Raw genomic sequence first — 23142 nt, 5'->3', positions numbered from 1 at the left:
TTCGTTTTCGGATTTGTGCATAAGTTATCCAAGACTTCTCAAATAGCTGGCAACTCTCCCAAATATAGTTAAGAAGTAAACAAATCTCTAGCGTCTGATATTGTGATACCTACATAAATATTTCATGAGCCTGATGAATTAAGTTAAATTTGATTTTTTAAATAAGTGACAACGCTCTTCAATACAGTTAGAAAGTTAAACCCATTTAGTTTGATACCCATATTTTTAATAACTCCTTTAACTTATTAAATTATTTGAGTTTACGTTTTTACCAAGTGGCAAAGAGGGTTGCCTATGTAAACTAAGGATATCTAACCACCTTCGACTCACGTAACATTTTAATATTTCATTTAGCTCATGCATACTTAATTTAAATTCTAATTTTGACACAGGTGGCAACCCTATTCAAAATATTTTCAAACCACAACCTCTTTCGTCTGACATCCATATCAGGATATACATTTAAATTTTCTGCCTTTATTTAAGTCGAACTTGCTTTTTGAAACAGGTGGCAACCCCCCTACATATGTGTAATCAAGAAATAAAGCCTTTTCAAAACCATTTCGATCGATAGTCATAGTGTACTCATAGTGTAATAATTGACTCAACTTAAAAATAATTTGAATTTAATTTTTTATCAGGTGGCAACTCTTTTTGAAAAGATAGGAAGCTACTGCACATCTACAGGCCAAGCCCTTTAATTTGATATCTCATTTTGTAAAATCGAACTAACATTACAGATCTGATGACATGACAAAAAAGCTTTCGCGTATTATGCATACATATGTGCGTCACGGTTGCCAACTTTTGCATTCTTGGAACCGGGACACACAATATTAGGACAGAGGGTAGGTAAAATAACATATTAAGCAACATCAATTTTATTGGGTAATTTTGAACAAGGCAGAACAACAAAACATTATAACATTTCATGTATGCATAAAAATAAATTTAAATAGCTTAAAAAAATAAATTAAAATTGAAATTAGATTACACTAAATTATAAATTTCTATATAACGTTACCTGAGTCGGAGATCGACCCATCTCGGCAGCTAGTTCGAAAACGCCCTATCTCAGAAAACTGTTCAAGAACGCCCTACTTAATAATTTAATTGAAGAACGCCCCATTTCAGAACTTTATTGAAAAACACCTTATCTCAGAATTTGGTTGAAGAACGCCCTATCTCAGAATTCGTTTCAAAAACGACCTATCTCAGCTGAAAATAAATTGAAAATGTGCTGAGACAGGGCGTTTTTGAATCGGCAGCTGAGATAGGGCTTTTTTGAACCAAATTCTGAGATACGGCGTTTGTGAGATGAAGCACAATGTATGGAAATTTTTTTACTTAAAATTTTCCTCGAATTTTTTATAAAAATATAGTTCATCCTACAAAAACTTTCATCCTGCAAAACTCAGAAAATTATATAACTACAAGTTGTCACTGTAGTTTGAAGATGCTAAAATATGGCGTATTCTTCAAGCAGCCACGGCTGGAATTCTTCGTTTAAAATGCATTCGTCAATAAAATAGCAATCGCGTTTTTTACTTTTTCGTGTAATTCACTCATTTTAACCGGGACAAAATTACACATATTTTTTAAACCTAAACTCAAGAATTTACACATTCAAAGGGAAAAAATTAATTTTTTAAAATAATTAGCTGATTTAACGGCGTTGCCAAATTGTTACCAAACAGCTGTTTGCACGGCACTACCGCATTGCGCAGTTTATTTATTGTATTTAGATATGGATGAAACAGTCTGCAGGAAATCGCAGTAGAAAACAAAATACGGCGTATAGCGACAATCAGTAAATATAATTTGAAAATTATATGTGTCGTACCGGGACCGGGAAATATATCTTAAATCAGGGACAGTCCCGCCGAAAACTGGACGGTTGGCAACCGTGATGTATGTATGTATACATGGATGTACAATGTACATATGTAGGTTAGAGTGGTTCAAAGAATTAAGTTGGAATTTTAATGCCGGCACCCCCTAGGATTGTTCTATATCGAAAAAATATACCCCTATTTTTTTATTTTGAAATCAAAAAATATTTAGGGGGGTGCTCAAAGCGCTCAAAGTTTTTCGTAGAAATGGTATACAACTCTTAAAAAGCAATAATTTTCAATCGGAAAACTGTGGCTCTCTTCAGGAGACTTCCAGTATAAATATCCAATTGTTTATTTAACCATTTTTTATGATTAAAGATTCTTCCATTGCATTTTCTAGGGGTTTTGGAGGACCTATAAAATATAGTTACTATGAAAAAATGGTTAAAGAGACAATTGCGTATTATTACTGGGAATCTCCTGAAGATAAGAAAAGTTTTCCGATCGAAAACTGTTGATTTTCAAGAATTCTACACTATTTCTACGAAAAGTTGTTTTTCCCCCATATAAAATACATGGAAAACTTTGAACGCTTTGAGCACTCCCAATTTTTATTTATTTTTTTCAAAATAAAAAATAGGGGTATATTTTTTTCGATAAAGAACAATCCTAGGGGGTGCCGGCATTAAAAATCCGACCTTATTTTTTTTACATACATTTTTGGACCACTTTAATGTAGGTACATGGGTATAAAATATGCTGCGATCAGCTTATACATATTTCCCCTCACCTATGCAACCTGTTTCTGGTATCCTTTTGTCTCTGCCAGCACCTACATAACTGTTTTTACACATGCACGTGTTTGCAAATTGATGACGAAGTGATTTTGTATGAAAAAGCATTTATGCCTATATATTTGAACAAAATAAACATACCTACCAATACTTCCCATATACCACACGAAAGGAAAACACCTGACTTTTTGACTAAAGAAAAAAAAAAACAGAATCATTCAGGCAGTTTTCCATCATTTTGGTATTAAAAAAAATTTGCAAACTTTTTCAACAATTTTTTGCCTTTAAATGTTCGATATTTGTTGAATTTATATAAAATTTGTACAAGATAATATTTCTACTGCTACAAAGAACCTATATCCCGAAAATTAAGGTTATATCTGCCAACCATAAGTTGCTGGAGCAGTTTAAACGCTCAAAATTTCCCCCAAAATAAGCCAATATTTACCGTTGCTTCTACGACAGACACCGAATCATTTACTTACATTAATATATCTGTCGATAGGTTTAGAATTTTATCTTTGAAACGGCACACTTTTCTACAATACAACATTTGAGCACAGGCTTCATATTGAAACGTATGTAAGTCATATTCTACGTCAATATAAAATTTTTCTTCGTTTTGCTAAATTTTTTGATTAAAATATTCAAAAAAGATGATTTTCCTCAAAAATGTATTTCTGATTATGAGTCAATTTTTCAATTTTATTTTAGGATCCCATATAAAGTTCCAGCAAATGTTGCTCTACGCAACTCCCGATCCGTGGTCGTCGCATTTTCAAAACTCCGAGTGTTCTTCGGCTTTCTGTTTCTGATAAAAACCATTTGCAGTTCGGAGACGACCTTATACCATGTCCCTACCAAAAATTTAACCATCCCAAATTGAACTGAACCACAGCACTAACTAACTGAACCACAGCACTAACACTGCGGTTTGAGGTTTATAAAAACAGTACAAATCTAGATAAGTAGAATATATCTAATTATTTTTATTTTAGCTCCGAACACCGCTAAGGAACGAATTTTTTAAATTTTAACGATAATGACCCACAGATGGCGGGAAAACACAGGGTCGTATCAGACTTCCGACGTGGCTTCGAGCCATGATTCAATAATACAAGGTTCGATAAACTGACAGTTGTCTCTCTCGCACCGCTCCCTTAACAGTGGCACCGTGTTGCTTCTTTGCACATTTACATGAAAACAGTGTAGCTTTGGTGTGAAATAAAAGAATTAGCGTTTGTGCAATATAGGTTCATTCCTTATCTTTTTGGACTAAAATCTGAAAAGTGTCAAAATGCCAGAGCGTAAGCAAAATGCGCTCACTAAAAGAGAATAACAGGAAAGGTAAAGGAACGCAAAAAACCAAATTTTTAGTCCAAAGAATGGCAACAACAAAGCTAACGTCAAATAAGAATGGAAATGTATGTACAAAACACATTCACACAAGCGCAAGCACAATAAACACTTACTACATCAATTATTTTTTGCCTCCTTCCAATTTCAATTCACTTTTTTTACTTTTTAGATTATTCTCACTTTTTGCGTATTCTTTAATTTCCGTTAATTTAAATTTAGTTGAGTTTGACACTTTTCAGGATTTTGCCAGAAAATTTTCTTCTGACTAAATCTGACTACTTCGGACTGAGGAGAGTCACTCTCACTGGGTGTTGCTCTCTCATTTTAGCTGTCATTTCCGAGTTAAGGAACGCTTTTCGGACTAAATCTGACTACTTCGGACTTTTTCTGACTATTTCTGGGAGATAAGGAACGCTCCTTATGTTTATTTGTATATGCATATGAAGCATAAATAACTGATGAAAACATAAACTGTTCTTAAATTGGATGTTTACATCAATCTTATAGTAGTCTTATTTTAATTTTGAGTCATTTTACAGTTTTTATACAGCTAAATAGCACAAAAATTACGTAATTCACATAGATACTTCAATATAACGTTCCAAATTTCGTTTAAAATGCCAGATTTCCTGCAAATACATTAGAATTTACAAAAGGAATTTCACTACTATTTGCCTACTTTGCGTACTTTTCTACTACCATTTTCGCACCAAGAGATTTCATTCCTCCCCTTTTCTCCGTCCTTCGTAAATGCAACCTTTTGTAAGGGAGTGTCAAACCGCAGCTGTCAATAATTATCTAACCTTGTATTATTGAATCATGGCTTCGAGCTAGTTAGCTTTTAACCATCTCCGTGAAATGGTTAAGTGCTGTCATTTTTATATGGCGAGATAACCAACTCAACAGCCATAACTACTTGGTTAAGCTTAGGCGGGGACATAGTATTAAGTCCCTTCATTTGCTTGACAAGATCAACATGCACATTATGGATAACATGATACCAAAATCGTTTTATGCATGCATTCAAAAAACTAGCGAAAGGGCAGCTAACTCTTACAGGAGTATATGTTGAAAGCCTGAAAGAATATGTAGGTAATAGGTTTCAAATTAAGCAACTGTTATGGCCTTATTCACAAAGCGTAAAGTAGGTTTAAAGAGCTTTATAAAATGACGTTTTCATACATTTCTCAGTTTATAAACCTTTTTAAAAGCTACTTTATTTTTTATGAATAAGGCCATTGACTCTAAAACCCTTACTTTTGGCGACAAAACTGAGCCTTAGATTGCCTTTACTTACGTACTTGCTTATTTCTTATTTCTATAAACAATTTAACATCTGTGGTAAGAAAAGCTCAAATTAATTAAATAATTTGCTTAATTTTTTGGGGATTTGGTAAATTTTTTTAACGATTTTAGTAAATTTTATTTTTCGGCGGCGGCAATGCTGTATTCAAGTACATAGATGGAAAAATGCATTTTTGCATTTTGATGTAGAATACGTTTTACGTTTCGATATGGGCGCTATGTTGAAATGTTGTAGTTTAAATTTTTAGAGCTTCACGAAAAGGCTTATTGCACGAGAACTAATGAAGCGATTTCAAAGAAAAGTATGGCTTTTCAAAGATAAAATACGAAACCTATCGACACTTTCATTTTCGGGATATAGGTTCTTCGGGGCAATTGAAATATTATCGTGTACAAATCTTATCTAAATTCAACAAATATTGAGCATTTTAAGAAAAAAAATTGTTGAAAAAATTTGCAACTTTTTATTATTTTTTATTATTGGTTGATATCTTCTAAGTATGTTTATTTGATTCAAATATATGGGCATAAATGATTTCCCATACAAAATCACTTCGTCATCGTTTTGCAAAGACGTGCATGCGTTGGAAGTGAAGGAAGGAGACAAAAAGTATGTATGTGAGCGTAAGTATATAAATACTTTGGCTTTTGATAAACAGATGGCGCAATATTTATAACCTAATCACAACGTATGTACATATGTAAATACATATGTACGTATATATGTTGATTGCAGTTAATGTGGATCTGTTTCTATTTTTTAGTAATCTATGTATACATATTATATATGTACATACATACATGTATGAACACATGGATGCATAATACGCGAAAACTTTTTGAAGTGAAACAACACTTACTACTGTACCTAAACATAAGCGTCAGCGTTGTCTGGCTGTCAAAAGACTCTCATGCCCATACAATTTGTATGATGCATACCGAAACAACGCGGCGTCAACGCTAAGCGGTTGGGAAATCCGACTTCGACAGGGCGTTAGGTATTGAAGTTGGCTGCAGAAAACGGCGAAACTGTCATTTTCGTGTTACACACAAACAAACCTATGCTTATTGTTGGTGTTATTTCTGCATTTGACGTAGCGTTGACGCTTTTGTCTAGGTATGGCACTTCGGCGCTAACGCTAGGCGTCAAAAACCGCTCCGCCCCACGCTTTCGTTTAGGTATGGCAATTAGAAAAATACCAATCCAAGCGTAAAAGTAAAGGTGAGTACGTACATAGATAAACAAAAGGATAAAGGCAAAGTTAAAAGTAAAAACAAAAACAAAGTTGCGTAAAGGTAAAGACAAAAATGAAGACCAAGGTAAATTTAACCACTTTACTTTTATAAGGGCAAAGGTGAAGGGGAATATATATATGAAGAATATGATAAACATAAAAATAAAAGCAAAGATAAATATAAAAAAAAGATGAGGATGAGGATACCGATAAAAGTATAGATGAAGATAGAGGAAGAAAGATTAAAATAAAGGTAGTTCTAGAGAAAAGGATATAGATAGAGGCACAGAGACTCAATCTGGGAACTATTTCGGGATCTTAGAGATTTTCGGGATTCTTGGGACTTATCGATATAATAATCGATATTTTGTCGGTTTTGTGATCGATATTTTTAGTGATTTTGTTATCGAAATTTTTATCGATATTGTTATTGATTTTGCTATCGATATTTTCGAAACTTGTCGATATTTTGATTAATTTTTTTATCGATTTTCTTATCGGTATTCTTATCGATTTTGTTATCGATTTTGCTATCGATTTTGTTATCGCTGTCTGGTTGTCGCATTGTCAAATTTCGATTATCGATAACTCTACATTTTGTTGTCGATATTTTAATCGATTTTGTCATCGATATTTTTATCAGTTTTATTATCGATATTTTTATTGATTGTGTTAACGATTTCGCCATAGATATTATTATCGCTTTTTTTATCGATTTTGCCATCGATATTGTTATCGATTTTGTTATCGCTTGCTGGTTGCCGCATTGTCAAATTTCGATTATCGATAACTCTACAGCAACTGACGATAGTTGCCATTCGTAATACAAATTTTCTTTCCAGTTGCATTGCCAGCTGGCAACCGAACTGTGGTTGCGTTGCTATCCGTAATCGACCCATTAAATAATTTATTGTACAACATGTTAATGTGTACCCTCATGTTAAAATGAATAACATTTTTATTTTTTACGAACTACATTTTCTGCATATATAGCATTGATACATTAAGTTAAACTTTTGGCAAATAAAATTAAACTCTGGGCAAATAAATTTAATCATTTGGCAAATAAATTTAGTCATTTGGCAAATAAAATTAATCTTTTGGCAAATAAATGTAATCTTTTGGCAAATAAAATTAAGCTCTACAGTAGTATTTACTAAACAGTGTTTTAAAAATTAAAAAATACACTAAAAAACTACTGTTGCTGAGCTTGGAAAGCATATTTTTTTTTTGGTTTTTCTGTTTTGTTCACTTTATTTCAACCAAATCATGCATTCTGGCCAAATGGGATAAAAAAAATCTAAAATGCTACAAATCTGGAACTCCCTTAATGTATTTTTAAACGCAGGTACACAAAAAAAATTTTATGTGCATATGCACATTAGGGTGCCATCGAAAATGCGTTTTTTTTTTGAAATTTCAAGGCCTTACCCCCAAATTTCATTCGTTGTAATGAGAAATATTATTATCTATTTTTATAGATTTTTTAAATGTCATTTAGAGGTCGCGACCTGTCGATTTAGGTCAGAAAATACGGTCTTGTAGATCTATGAGTTTTTGAATGACTATTTTTGATCCGATTTCAAAGATCGAATATGATCTGAAAAGAGGATATGCATATAGGCTTTTAAAATGGTATATAATAATCTATTGTCGGACTTGGCTTGCTGGGATTTTTTATCAGGTAAAATAAAAAAAAACATATTTATCGTAATTTTTTTAACTTTTGACCATCGATAATTTCTACAATTTCAAAATATGTAGTACTATCTAAAATTAAATTTAGTTTTTAATAAACTTATAGCTCATTTACTGCATCGAAGTTAGGCGACTTTTCTTAAATACGGTCTTGAATTTATATTGTTTATTAACCGGATTTTCAGATTTTTTGAGCAGTGTGGCTAAGGAATCCATCAATATTTAAGTATTCAGAATTGATATATATAATCACTCTTTAGCAAAGAAGTGGTCTTTCAAAAAATTTTAGAAAAATGGTGGTGGCACCGCCCACTTTTACGATATATGCGTATCTCAAAAACTACTTGACCGATCTCGACCGAATTTGGTATACACATTGTGCTTAGCCTCCTTAGGTACCGTCTTGAATATTGTTGAAACCGGACGCCCTAATGTACATATGTGCGTATGCACATAAATAATTTTTTGTTTGTACCTACGTCTGAAAATATATTAAGGGAGTTTAAGATTTGTAGCCTTTTAGATGTTCTTTATCCCATTTGGCCAGAATGCATGGTTTGGTTGAAATAAAGTGTGCCAGATTGTTTGACGAATATTTCAAACTATGATGCGACAGAATTCTTTGAAAGTCAGCAGTCAAATCAACGGAAAAGAAAAACCAGAAAACACTTTTCAGATATCGTGCGGGTTAACTCTTGATATTGGCGCAGTAAAGCTAAGCGTCAAGGTTAAAATAATGCTTTCCTAGCCCAGCAACAGTAGTTTTTTAATGTTTTTTTTTCTTTTTCAAACACTGTTTAGTACTACAGTAGATTTAACTTTATTTGCTAAAAGATTAAATTTATTTGCCAAAAGATTAATTTTATTTGCTGAAAGATTAAATTTATTTGCCAAAATATTAAATTTATTTGCCCAGAGTTTAATTTTATTTGCCAAAAGCTTAACTTAATGTGTCAATGCTATACCAAAATATTGTTAGAAACAAGTTTTCTGGCGTTTTAAAGTATTTTCTGGTACTAGCATGAATCATTTTGCTTTGAATACAAATTTTCCGAAAAGTATTAATTTCTATAGCATGAAATGGTCTAAGGTACTGATTTCTTGCAAAAAAAAATCTGGCCACCCTAAGTAAAAGCGTATTTGAACGAAAAAGCCGCTAAACACATATCTATGTAAAGTAAATAAGCCCCTCCCCTGCATCCCTTTTTCGATAGTTCCGAACTAGTTCTAAATTCGACAGATAAGATCTAGTTCGTTCTGTATCCCTTTTTCTATATTTCCGAATCAGTTTTAAATTCGCCACTTTAGATATGGATTTGTAATGAAAAAAATAAAATAGTCTCTTAAAAGTAACGCATTTCACTGATTTTGAACTGGTGGGGATCTAGTTACTATCGGACTGGTTCGCTTTTGGCGATAAAGATCCACTACCGAACTAGAAATTTGATTCACTAGTTCGCAATTTCCCTGCAGGGCTTATTTTTAGTGTTTTATGCATAAAAAAATGGGTGACATTCAATATTTAAGGCCCGTTTACATACATACAACTTTGGCGTTGCGTTGGCGTTGGCGTCGCTTCGACAGCTGACTATGAATACATGCATTTATATGAAAGTCTCCATATAACCAAAGTTGGGCAACGCCAACGCCAACACAACGCAGAAAGATGGCCAACTCTCAACTTTTCGCGTGCGTCGTTCGTCAGCTGTTCTAAATAATCAAAATTATGTGATTTAATTTTCATTTTTAATTAAATCCGGGCAAGAAATATAGTTTTTAATGCAATTATCGATGTAATTTTTTTATTTATCTGCCGCTAGTGTGTTAATTTAGTGACCAAAGTATTCTCTGCTACGCGTTCATTGTAGCAAGCACGGGCGTTACTCGCGCTGCTGTCAAAGCGACGCCAGCGCCAACGCAACGCCAAAGTTGTATGTGGACGGGCCTTTAGCCGCACTTACCATGATGCAATGATAGATTCACTTAAAAACACAAAATAATTACTTTTTTTAAGTTATTTCTTATGTCATTCGATCAACAACGCTTCGTAAATGCAATGCACTTAGGCAAGAAAAACAAATAATCTTAATACATATATAAAAATCCCGTGTCACTCTGTTCGTTTACGCTGATCTCTGAAACCGCTTAACCGATTTCAATGAAATTTTGAGGGTGTGTATTTTTGGTTCCAACTTAAAAGGATAGTTGTGAACCCAAGAAAAAAAATTTTTTCCATCGAAATTTTTTCTATGCTTCTCGCTTCGTGCATATCTAATATATGAAAATCTCGTGACACGGTGTTAGTGGTCGAACTCTTCCTAAACGGCTCGACCGATCTTTATGAAATTTTTTGTGTATAGTAAATGGTAGGTATGAGAATCGGATGTAAAGTATATTTCATACCGCTAGGTGCAGGGGCGTGGCAACTCCCATACAAACCGAATTTTTCATATTGCATATCTCTGGAAGTGTTCATGGTAGACTACTCGAACGTAGTATGGAGATATATGAAAGCAATCGCATACTCATGGAGATAAATTGTGGTTATCGGAAAAGGAGGCATGGCACTTCCCATACACAACGAATTTTTCATACTGCATATCTCTGGATGTGATCATGGAAGAGTACTGGAACTTGGTATGTACAAGATATATAAAATCAGTCGCGTGGTCATGAAGAAAAATTGGGGCTATTGGAAAAAGGGGCGTGGCACCTCCGATGGTAGATTACTCGAAAATGGTATGGTGATATATTAAATCAATCCCATACTCTTAGAGAAAATTGGGGCTATTTGAAAAGGGGCCGTGGCGCCTTTCAAACGCACTGAAGCTATTACGTATCTGTGTATGCATGTACAGTTTTGCTAGGTTATTTAAGACGGCAATGAAAGTATGCCTTCTGACAACCACCAAACGATAATACTAGAAGATAAATGCGTCACTAAAAATCATGAACGTGAACTGTTGGTGAAAATGTTGGACCAAAATATTTCAATACAAAAAATTTATTTTGGGCGGGACGAAGTTCGCTGGTTCTGCTAGTGTTAATATAATATCACGGCAAAATTAAAAAAGTGACATTCCGTAAAATTCGGAGGGACAATATTTTAATAGAAAGCCACGCTTATGCTGATATTTTTTTCAGGCAAAAATAGAATAAAACAATCATAGTTAAGGTTGTCATGCACAAAAAGTTACGCATTTTTTCATTGTTTCTTTGTTTTAACCTTGGCTGACTTCCAAAACGTATCAGTACAATGTTTGGTAAGTGTTATACTGCGGTATTCAAACTATTTGATATGCAGAGTTGCGACACATTGCAACCATATACATTGTATATTTTAAATATTCAATATAGCAATGAACAATTTTTCTAAATTTTCTATTTCTAAAACACCAATGCTAACCAATAACAAGCGAAGCATCAACTTTGTTTCTGATGCGCTGATTGCTCTAGCGATGCGTTTCGATAACTTTTCGGATGCGTTTTGGAACAGTATACATTGTCAATATTTTGTAGTTCGGCGTTATGGAACCTTATACTTCTTACGTATGCAAAGCAATTGACGTTTTGGAAGTCAGCCTGAGCGGGGATAAATCTTTTTATATGGAGTAGGTAAAATATATCTAAGAAATACCGTTCGCAAAAAAAAAGAAAACGGCCTACCATAATAAAAATTTGGGCCGTATAATGCTTTTTTTGATTTTTCGTTTTACCACCATAAAAAGTTAAAAAGGTGGACAAGAAAATAGCACTTAGTCCCCTTTGAGACACGTCACGTCTTGAAAGCAGTTTTTTCGCATTCTCTTTTGTGTTTTCTATTTGCTTCCAGACGCGTCAACTTTTATTGAATTCAAGTTCTTTGTTCTTTGAGGCCTGTGTGCAGCTCTCAAGAAAAGCAGAAACTCCATATAAAATGATGTACAAGAAATGGCTAAGAAATTTTCGCAGTCAAATTTCCTTAAGGCAGCACGCAGTACTTAAGGAATTTGCTACGCTTTCTACAACGGTTTTCTAAAGTTTTTTTTTTTAAAAAGAGCACAAGGCAACCCAGGTTTGCAACAGAAATATATGCCCGCTCCATTATTTCTTGAGGAAAGAGTGACGCAACAGGCTGTGAAGTATCAGAAATGTCAAAATTCCTTGGACACACACACACGAAATAATGTGCAACTTTTTCTTGACCGTTTTCTTGAGAGCTGCATACATGGCATTAAATGTGAAGCAACGAAAAGGTCCAAAAAGACAAGAAAACTTGAAACGAATTGACGGTACGGAGGTATCTGTACTCTTCCCCTCTCTTCTCACCTCCTTCGCCGTGGTACGAGCAGACTTGAAAGCAAAACTTGACGTATCTGAAAGCTGACAAATGGCCCAAATACAAACTCTCGTGATGCTTACCCTGCAGTGAAAAGCCAAACCAGTTCGCCAATTTCGAAGAACTTAGGCGATCAGCGACATCTGCCTTTGAATTGCCAAAGCCAAATATTAAACGCAATTAATTGCTTTTCTTACAAATGTCGGCTGCGGCGTCACGTGAAGACTACTGGTTCTGGTTCTGAAATCGCAGGTTCGCCGCCGCCTGGAGGTGGTTAAGGATTTTAAAGTTAAATAAATATAAGTAAAAATAATTTATTCAATTTATAAATAAATAACAAATTTGAACATCTAATTGCATTGCAAAAAAACATTTAGGAAGAGATGCTTATGGTATAAAAACAAAGAAATTAAACAAAAATATTTTTTTTTATTAAATTTAAAAATTACAATACACAGCCTAAACAAAAAAATTAATTTATAAAAAAATAAAAATAAAATAAAGAATAAAAAAATATTTTCTCTACGCCAGGATTTGAACCTGGGACCTCAGGCTTACCACGCGAATGCTTTGCTCTGTCGGCCATTGTGACTGCTGGAGCGTCGCGAGCAAAAAGGCACACTTATGCTTTTCACGGGGCATGAATTGGCAGACTATCTCATCAACTGGTATGATGCTACTAGTATTTCTACTAGTAGATGCTGATGCATAGCCTGACAATTGACATCTCGTAAGACATCGCAATGTTAAAAATACCAGTCGCTAACATTGAAAAAGGATAGAACGTGAACTAGTTGAGCTGAAACGCAAACTGATAGAATTCTAGTTCACAACCAATAGCTTTCCCTGCAGGGAATGTATATCGAAAGGAAACAGTTTCTATTTTAAGTACTTTTCATTAGGGAAAAAATATAAAGCAAAGATGTGGTCTACTATTTTGAATTTAAATTTCTTTTCTTTGAATTCGATAACCACACATTGGACCCACATTTTGATTTAAAAAAATCTGGCTTCGCCACCTCTAAAAACCCCTCATGTAAAAGTTTTTGGTGAAAAGGAGAAAATTATAAATCATGTTATGTCATATTACGAATCGTTCGAAATCAGCGACGTCGAAAACACCGCATTTATATGAGTTTGTGGTTAAAAGGAGAAAAATTATAAAATGTTCACATAGCTGCAGATTCGACCATCGTGCGTGTCTTTTGCTTCAGGACGTCAACAGCTATTACCTTTGGATTAACGTGTTCTGCCTTCAAACTCCCCTTTTTCATCCTCGATAACGTCAGTTGGTAGCATGCCAGTTATTGCGTGCCATATCGTTCGACGTCGCACAATGGCGCTTTTGCCGTAAAAATGTTGCAAAAGATAGCGAATATACGTATCTAAAGCAGTGTTTGCATTGTTCAACTTTGCATTCAACATTTGCGTTCAACTCAACGCAGGGTTGCACGAAAAAAAAGTTGAATGGCTAAATATTGGCTGGCGACCAACTTTGTTGAAAGCGATTAGTAGAAAGGCCGTTCAACCAAAAGTTGAATGCAAAGTTGAACAGTGCAAACGCCTTCTTATTGCGAATATTTTGATATTCTTTTCATATTTTGATACTTTTAGCCATTCAACTTTCTTCCGAGCAACCTTGCATTGTGTTTAACGCAAATGTTGAACAATGCTGCTTAATAGGGAATTCGAAAGATAACTTTCAATAAAGAGAGATTAGTAGTTTAGGAGGTAGCGCCGCTCAAGTTAAAAATTTTCCTACATGGAAATTTTGTATTTATTTTTTTGTATTTATTTTTCGTCATATTTAGGATGGTGTTGTCTGTAAATGAAGCGACGAGTTGCTATTTTTTTGTACTTTTGCGAAAGGTACTTCAATTTCAGATATCAGGAAAAGTTAATTTTTTCCTGAAAGTTGTTAGATCTACCTGTTTCACGTAAAGTCTATTTTTCGGCCCGTTTTCCAATTTTGGTAGAAGATAAATAGAAATTCCAAAAATGTCCTTTTTGAAATTAAGGTTGCTAAGTATTATCTTACCTTATCTTATTCAAAACTGTTCTTCTGTGCCGGGTTGCGCATTTACTTTCTATATCAATTAGTGAAACAGCCTTAGAAACGCGCATAAGCAGGTAGTACGGTCGGAAGGCCGCTTTTTTGTTCTTTGCATTTGTTAATAATCCCATATTTTTTGGTTATGAACTGCATAATATACCTTTAGGTAAATTCACATCAATGTTTAGCTTTTTTTATATGCAAAATGTTTAACAAAAATCATAATAATGTCTGTAGAAAACTCCAAACAACATGAGGTATTTCGAGCTTCAGAGACTAAAAGGGACTTGTTTCGGCTGCATATGAAAGAATTAAGGAGTAAAATTCACAGCATTGAAGAAGATGGAGACCTGAAGGAAAAATTCATTTAATATACATACATACATCAAAATAAAAGGCAAATGGCAAGCCGCCAATCGTTCTACTACTTAGTTTATTTTACGAAGAAAAGCCTAAATCCATCCAACTCCATCAAAGTGGAGGGAGACCTAGAAAACCCATAGACGAGTGCTCAAGTTTCACAAGAAAAAGGAAGCTAGCAGATGCTACTGAAACTATAGCCATGGGACAAAGAAAAAATTAAGTCTCATACTTATAACACAAGCAGTTGCGTTAAGGCAAGTCCAGTGCAACTCATGAGGATCAAAAATAGCATTCACACACCACCAAATGCATTGCTTGGGAAATACAGAAATACAGTCCAGAAGAGTCTTTGGCGCTGTTTCTAGATCTTGGTTTATCTAAGGAAAAATATATAATATTGCAGGTGAGTCATTACCAACAAATTAGGTAAGCCAAGAAGCAAGCAGTGCCTCATAATCCCAAAATTACCGAAGTATCAGCTGAAGTTGACCTCCAAAACTTGATGAATCATACATCTAGATGACTATTGCAGAGTTTTTCTGGAGAAAAGTTGAAACCACTGCCAGAGGAACTAACATTGATTAATAAATGGGACTGTGATGGATGAACAGGACAAAGCACCTATAAGCAAAGGATAAATGTACTCGATGAAACTATTGCCGATGCTAATATGTATACAGCTTCTGTTGTCCCTGCGACTAAATTAAAACCAAGAATAATTGAAACCGAGGATGGGAATGTCATTCGGTACTATAAATTATGATTTTCTCTTTACTATGATCGACGGGAAAGTTGTAAAACAACATTACATTTTTACTTGACCACAAGATTTTTCGCTTACATACATAAGCACATTGTCGAAGTTGCAGATACCTGTACACAAAAAGAAAAAGAAAATTTAGAACTAATAATAAAGTGGGGATGTCATGGATCATAACAGTCCCAATATAAACAGAAATTCCAAAACAGCTCAGATAACGATGCAAACATATTTCAAAGTTCCCCTGCTCCTTTACGCTTGATAACAAAAACAGCAGAAAACATAAAAGCACTGCCGCAAAACTTGGTTCCTTCGTCGGTCAGATTTTGTGGACCGATCCGTGTCACATTTTTGAAAAAATCGAGATGCTACCAAATAACAAGTACAATATATGCTGCCACGGAGATCTTATCTAAATACTATGTGCCCGTTTTGGCAGTTTAAACTTAGATTACGTAAACTCTGTTTAAATTGAACAGCTGGCTGGTATTTGATTGGTTAATCTTAGTTTAAACTAGCCAGCTCGAGCGTTTAAACTAAGTTTAAACCACAACCGTCCACTGAAAAACTTGCCCTATAAGCTGCTATGCCTATATGGGTCCAGACTTATTCTTTTAATAAGCTAAGTGAGGTGCGGGATATATATATTGAAGCTTTGAAATTTGCACTGTCTGTTCTTCATGCAAGAATCCACTGTTTTGAGTCATGCATTTGTCTTACAAACTCTCTATAAGGAAATGTCAAGCGGAAAAAAATGGTTAAGGAAACAAAACAATGAATTCAGACTCAATATAGAGAAACAAATTTGGTCGTTAGTGAACATACCTAAACCCGGATTTTGGAACACTAATGACGATCCCAATAAATTATCACAGGTAACGGGAATTGGTGTTGATTTAATTAAACGATTTTCAATAATATTGGAAATTCTTTCTTGTGGACATGAAATAGACATCGACAAATTTTCTAAATCTGCCGGAGAAACGGCTGAATTGTACGTAAGCCTATGTACATATATAGTTGGAACTCAATGCCGCCTACTAATCACAAAGAGCTCTGCCATGGCGCGTCAGTTATTACTCACGCCATCTTGCCGATCGGACAACTTTCAGAGGAGGCAGCTGAAGCCCGAAATAAAAACTTTCGTCAATACCGACAACATTTTTCAAGAAAATTGTCTCGTGAAGACTGTAACAGGCACATCCATATGTATGTATGTAATTAACAGGCTTCTTTTAAGTTCAGATCATTACCTAAGTTCCATCCGGCCAAAATCAAAGATAAAGCAAAAGGCTTTTTCAAAAGAGATAGTGGAATTTATGGTCATAAGGCTCCCATCATCTTGTACTGTGTGTCAAGATGACGAAGAAACTGAAGTAGAATCAGATTCTGAGTAAAAAAATATTTAAAAAGTGTCCTGTCTAGCTCTTAATATATGAAAAAATATTTTTTATTTTTAGAAAGTTCTAAAATAATTTTGACCGGATTTTTTATGTAAATACTCGTATGTGTGATGGCGCAGAACAACTTCAATCTCCCTTTCTACATTTCCATTGGCTTAGGACTTCTAGTTTTGGACGATTCGTTCTAAGTGGGAAAGTGTCAATTCAGCAGAAATTATTTTTTTTTTTGTAGTCTTCTCATGGTATGTATGTATTTAGCATACAGATAGGGCGTAATGATCTAGGCTCTCACTGCAGACTTCTATAGGCAAAACCCCGTTTTCGTTTATGGAAATCTTTAGTAAAACAAGTAATGCATAAATGTAACTGAAGTATGTGCGAACACATTAATGTATACATATATAAAGGTACAAAAGGAGTTGAAATATTTTAGTTTTTTTTGTTTTATTTCTATATATCCTTCGCAACCATGCGGGATATTTATTGACTGGTAAATCATCACAATAGCTTTACTTTACACTATGATCCCATCCATATTTGCGAAACTTGTACAGTCTATCATCAGTAAAATGGACAACAAGCTAAAAAACAGCATTGAAAACAGAAAGCAGTGAGCTGTGATGTGTTCATGGTATTCGTCTGGGTTAGTCACAGCTGCGAATCGTGTCAAACGAAGCCAATGTACATACATACATACTGACATACTGGTAAGTACAAGGTACGTATATATTTGTATGGATGTGTACGTACCTTTTTGTATATGTGAAAGTAATGCAAAAACCAGAAATGAAAAAAGCAAACGAAAACAGCACTTAATGGAGAAAAGCAGCAGAAAAACGAACAACCACATCACTGCTGCGGTGCTTGGTTCGCATTTTAGTTCGTAGCTGCTTCGTAGGCATTACGAGCATCGTGTTTTCTTTTGCAGCTATTTATGCTATTTTTTTTTTTTGGCGATCTGATCAGTAAGTGAACAGAGTCAACAACACCAGCAGTCGTGGCAGACGAGCAACAGAAACAAAGGTACCAACAAAGCCAACAATCCAAGTTTTGGCATTGCATATGATAAACGCTTTGAATCTTTGTACCCAACTTCCCACATGCTTATTTGCATACTCAAATACACTCGTATCTAAGTATAGTATAAACAAAGCATTTGAAAATCTCAACTTAATGAGTGACTTAAATATTTATTTTTAGATCTACTCTAAGTAGAACAACCTTTTTCAAAGTAGAAAGTTTGCAATTTTTATACATACCCATATACATGTATGTGTATGAATTAACTAGTCATTTTTACTGATTAAACTTTATATACTAGATAATGTTTACTTACTAAAATAAGTTTGTGTAATAGACAATGAATTCGTTTTCTCGAAATTATTTCATCACCGAGCAGCAATTGTATGCATTAAAAGTGTAAATATAGTATACATATATATGTATGTATGTATTCAAGTACATTACATATGTATATGCACTTACCTGTGGTGCTACGATATACATATTCGCCGCCGCCTGCGTGTTGCACTCAATCGTTGTACGTTGGTTTTGCATCGGTTTCTGTATCTGTTTCAACTTTTACAACCTCTCTTTTATCGCTTTCGTACAATGCAGCTGCCTTCTTCTAGAATACAACAGTTGTGCACAATTAGGAATTTTTCATTGCACAACTACACACACAAATATCTATGTACTTACATATATGTATGTGCAAGTAGAGCGTATGCGTGGTTATGCACGCACGCCAGTCGTTTGAAGGTTAATTTGTTGTGTACGTATACTATCTAGACGAAGGCTCCGGCTACGACTCCGACGTTGACTATCGCTACGGCTACAGCAACAGCTCCGGCACCTCCATCTGCTTCACTGATATCCTTTGTGGTTCAGCAAGTTATCTTGTTACTTGTTGCCACTTCCCTTCTTTGGCGTCTTTTGTCCCAACACTCTTGCTAATGCTATTGTGGGCTGTGTTTGTTGTTGGTGTGATTATTGAGCACTTGTGCTTCATTCGTAGTGTTGTTATGTCGACGTGTGTGACAGCGTTTACTTGCTCTTCTGTTCTCTGTCGATTGACGCGATATGTTTTCGTATATCTGACTTGCGAACACTTCGTGGCTTTGTGGCCTCGCGTTGTTCGGGCGTTGGGTTCGACCCGATTGTACAGCTCGTTCGTTCGTTTCTTACTCTATATTGTTACATATATTTATTTTATAATTATCGCTGAATCGCTTTGTTGCGGTGCTGTTTTGCGAGGCACTGCTGCGAAGCGGTGGCTGTCTGGATGGTTGGAGGTAAGCGGCAGTCAGGGTGAGAAGTTCAAACGAAACCTTGAAAATGTTTATTCACTTTGGCAATTCATTGTTTGCTCCTATTGCTTACGTATAATTTCACAATTTCAATTCGACTAGTTTCAATATGGCGATTTGCGTTGCTTGCTTCGATTGATAAAGCGTTGTTGACGTTGGCGCGGTGTGCTTATCCAATTAGGTATTACGAATACGCTTAGGCATTCACAAATATTCCTGGGTTTTCTTAACTTCTTGAAGGTTCATATTTAAGTTTTAGTTTAGCTTTAATTATTATGCAGACGTACATACTTACTGCACACATTCGCCGGTGGCAATTCAATCAACTGCGTTCTTAAAATGTATACAATAAATTTCTATTGAGGTTGCAGGGGCCATATTAATATTACTAATCAACAGGGAACGGATTTAGAGCGCCTAAAAATCTATAACAAAAAATTCAAAACCGAAAGATAAGCAAATGAGACTTCTTTTAAAAATGATTAGTTTACACACAAAAAAAAAAAAAAACGACATAGCTCCTACATATCGACGGTCCTGTGCAATTACGCCACAATTCAAAAAATAAAAACCGTTACTACTGTTAAGTGGCTCATGTCTCTAAACCTTGTCAAAGCAATCCTTGCTGCTTACTTTAGTAAGGGATGTAAATGGATTAGAGACAAGATCCACTTAACAGTAGTAACAGTTTTTGTTTTTTGAATTTTGAATTTTGAATTGTGTCGTTATTGCTTTAAACAAGCTCGTATTAGGTTCTTTCCCGTACGCAACGCGGGATCCCGCGGGTGCCCCAAATAGCCCAGAAATCATTCCCGTACTCAACAAAATGGGTAATAGAGAGCGAAAATTGGAACGTATTGGATCGTAAGTGTCTTCTTCTTCCTGCCCAAAACAGCCCGGACTTTTTTTCCGGGTAAAAATGGATAAAGCGTCAAAGTTCATATCGTTTTGTGTTTACATGTTGCCTGTTTCTAGTGATATGCTGAGTCAATACTTTTAAGTATTGATCGATATTCGGTACCGATTCAAAAAAAATTATCCAATACTCTCGATACTCGGTATCGAAACATTTAGGGTTCAAATGAAAGCGCACATAGGCCAAAAATATGGAAAAAACGGTTCAGGGGAGACTCGCCTATAAAAACCCGAATGTAGGAGCCAATAGAGCTTTTAATACAGATTCAAATGAAAGATGTACATATATATGTCGGTTCGAGGCCATGACGCAGAGAAACTCTTACTTGTTTGAAGCATTTTTGTTCCAGCTGCATCTGCCGATATCATTTTTATAGGCGTGGGGACAGATTCTGTAACCAGTTAGCGACAATTTTCGAATCGGCATCGGTTTTGTTGACGTATGATATGAAATATTTTTACGTCAATAAGTGCGATATCGATCCGAAACTTGTCGCTAAATGGTTACAGAATCTCCCCCCTGAAAAGCTTCTACATCCGTAAAAGCATTTTTCTTGAACCTTGGATCAACTAAGATTAAAACTGATAAAATACTATTTCTCTGTTGCGATAAGTTCAAGTGTTTGAGCCGATATCATATAAATTAGTAATTAAAGTTTTTTCAAAACTTGAAATGCGTATAATGGCGAAGGTTTAATGTAAAGAATCAGTATCGGGTACCGAAAAGGAAGTATTGGGTACCGAAATCTTTTTTAAGTATTGGGTACCGAATGTTGGGTACCGAAAATTCAGCACATCACTAGCTCTTTCACAAATTCGGGGCACGAAATGTGGTTTTTTGCGTTCCCGTACTTCTGGATTATGTTCTATCTTTGAGAGCAAACTTTTCACTTATTCTCTAATTACCGGATCTGGTCCGGATTGTTAGGGAAAGAACGTATTATAAAGGTATCCGATTTTGTTTAAGGTGCTGCCAAATTCAATTATGATGCTATTGTGTGTGATCATGGAAAGAAATAGGAAACAATGTATACGTAATGACTGCATTAGAAAACGTCAAATGCAAAGCAGCAGTCTCTTTTTAACCGACTTCCAAAAAAGGAGGAGGTTATCAGTTCATCGGGTTTTTTTTTTTTTTTTTTTTATGTATGTTACCGCATAACTTTGGACCACGTGAACCGATTTCGATAATTCTTTTTGCATCGGAAAGGTAGTGTCTCAGAGGTGGTTAAGATCCGATCAGCGGATCATGAGATATATATATATATATATATATATTTTTTATATATGAGAGTTGAAGTCGGTTTTTTTTTTTTGCTAAAAATTACTTGTATTTCTAAACCTCAGCAGAGTGTAATGCCAAACGTGCGAAACCACGGTTAGATTCTATTTAATTTTCAACTAGATTGCGTAAGTTAGACCTTTTTTCTTAGGGCGGCTTAGAAATAAAAGACAGTGATGCTTTGTATTTTGACGTTTTCGAATACACCCATACATACAGCTGCGATCAAAATAAGAGAACCTCCTTGTGGTTATGCCCAACTTAACAATGTTTTTCTTTCACCTGCTAAGACAGACTTTACTGTAAAATATTTTTACCAGATATATGCCCTCTTAAGCAGGAATCACGCGATTTGTACATTTAGGCAGTCACAGAGTGGCGCTTTGTAGTGATTTGTATCGAGAATGAGTCCAGCTCAATAAACGACTTCTCTCTGTAACTGTCAAAATCAGGGATGCCGTTTGGATTTAAATAGATCCAACTGGATACATTTTTAGACGAATTTTTGCGAGATACATATTTTTCCCGATCAGTATAAATGTGGATACTTTTTTAAATAGGCCAAAATTTTATAGTTTCTAAAAAGTTTTTTTCGTTCCAAAATTTATTTACATTAAAGATGGTAGAATGCATTACGTTTTCTAAATGTTTTAAAAATCACTACTTATGCGTGAAATAAGAGCATTTTATTATTTGTGAAGCGCCATTTTTTTAATTAAGTAAAAGAGATGCTTTAAGCAAGATCTTAATATATATATAAAGATATATATATATAAAGTAAATAGATACTCTTTCTGTAGTAATCTCTTTCATGTCACATATTTTCATTTGTTAATTTAAAAAGAAAGAAGATCTCAATGTAAAAAAGGACTAAATTTGATTTATTTATGGAAATTTGTATGAATTTTACTGAAAAGACTTTAAATACACCTTAATTTTTTTTTTGTTTATTTGCGCACATTAAGAGAGGTAACCAGTTTCCTCTTTTTATGTGTGCAAATTTTCACACCATGTAATAAAATTAAACACTGCCTTGTTACTTTTACATACCAAATTTTTACGAAGAGCAAAATTACACATAAGATGTTTAAAATAGAGCGAGGCTCACAGTTACTAATGTTTATTATTAGTAGGAAATGTATTTTTGGTTTAAAAATTTTTGCAATGTTAAACATTTCAGGTGTATTTTTATGTGTATATTTTAAAGATATCAAACTCAAAATTAAATCCTGAACATCTTATACGTATATTTATACAGATATTTGTTGAAAAATAGATACTTTTCAATAGTAGTTTTACATTCACTTTTTAGAGTGTACATGTACAAATGTAACATAGTAATTACTTTTTATTATACATACTCACTTTGCAAAATATTTATGCACGAAAAATGTAATTTAGACATAGACATTGCAAATGTTTGATTTTATGAAAAATAAAAATATATATACACTTAGGTCTCTTTTTATGCGGTACATGCGTTCCTCAGAAAGCCGCATAAAAAAAAATCCGC

The 23142-nt window shown here is 34.5% G+C and overlaps 1 protein-coding gene across 3 annotated transcripts in view; it reads right to left on the bottom strand.

Moving 5' to 3' along the window:
• Positions 1 to 19211, bottom strand: part of LOC118749003 (pneumococcal serine-rich repeat protein) — a 175648-nt gene extending 156437 nt beyond the window's left edge. For all 3 annotated transcript variants that reach the window (XM_036483784.1, XM_036483785.1, XM_036483782.1), the window contains exons 1-2: positions 18825 to 19211; positions 18609 to 18750 (exon numbers count right to left, since the gene is read on the bottom strand). The gene's annotated coding sequence lies outside the window, so the exon portion shown is untranslated. The remainder of the gene's footprint in view (positions 1 to 18608; positions 18751 to 18824) is intronic.
• Positions 19212 to 23142: the final 3931 nt, after the last annotated feature.

This window comes from Rhagoletis pomonella, unplaced genomic scaffold (assembly GCF_013731165.1).
Source record: "Rhagoletis pomonella isolate Grant_MI unplaced genomic scaffold, Rhpom_1.0 Rhpom_scaffold_00013, whole genome shotgun sequence".
Taxonomy (NCBI): domain Eukaryota; kingdom Metazoa; phylum Arthropoda; class Insecta; order Diptera; family Tephritidae; genus Rhagoletis; species Rhagoletis pomonella.
Note: the sequence above shows the minus strand (reverse complement) of the source record. Positions and strands in the feature narration are given on the sequence as shown.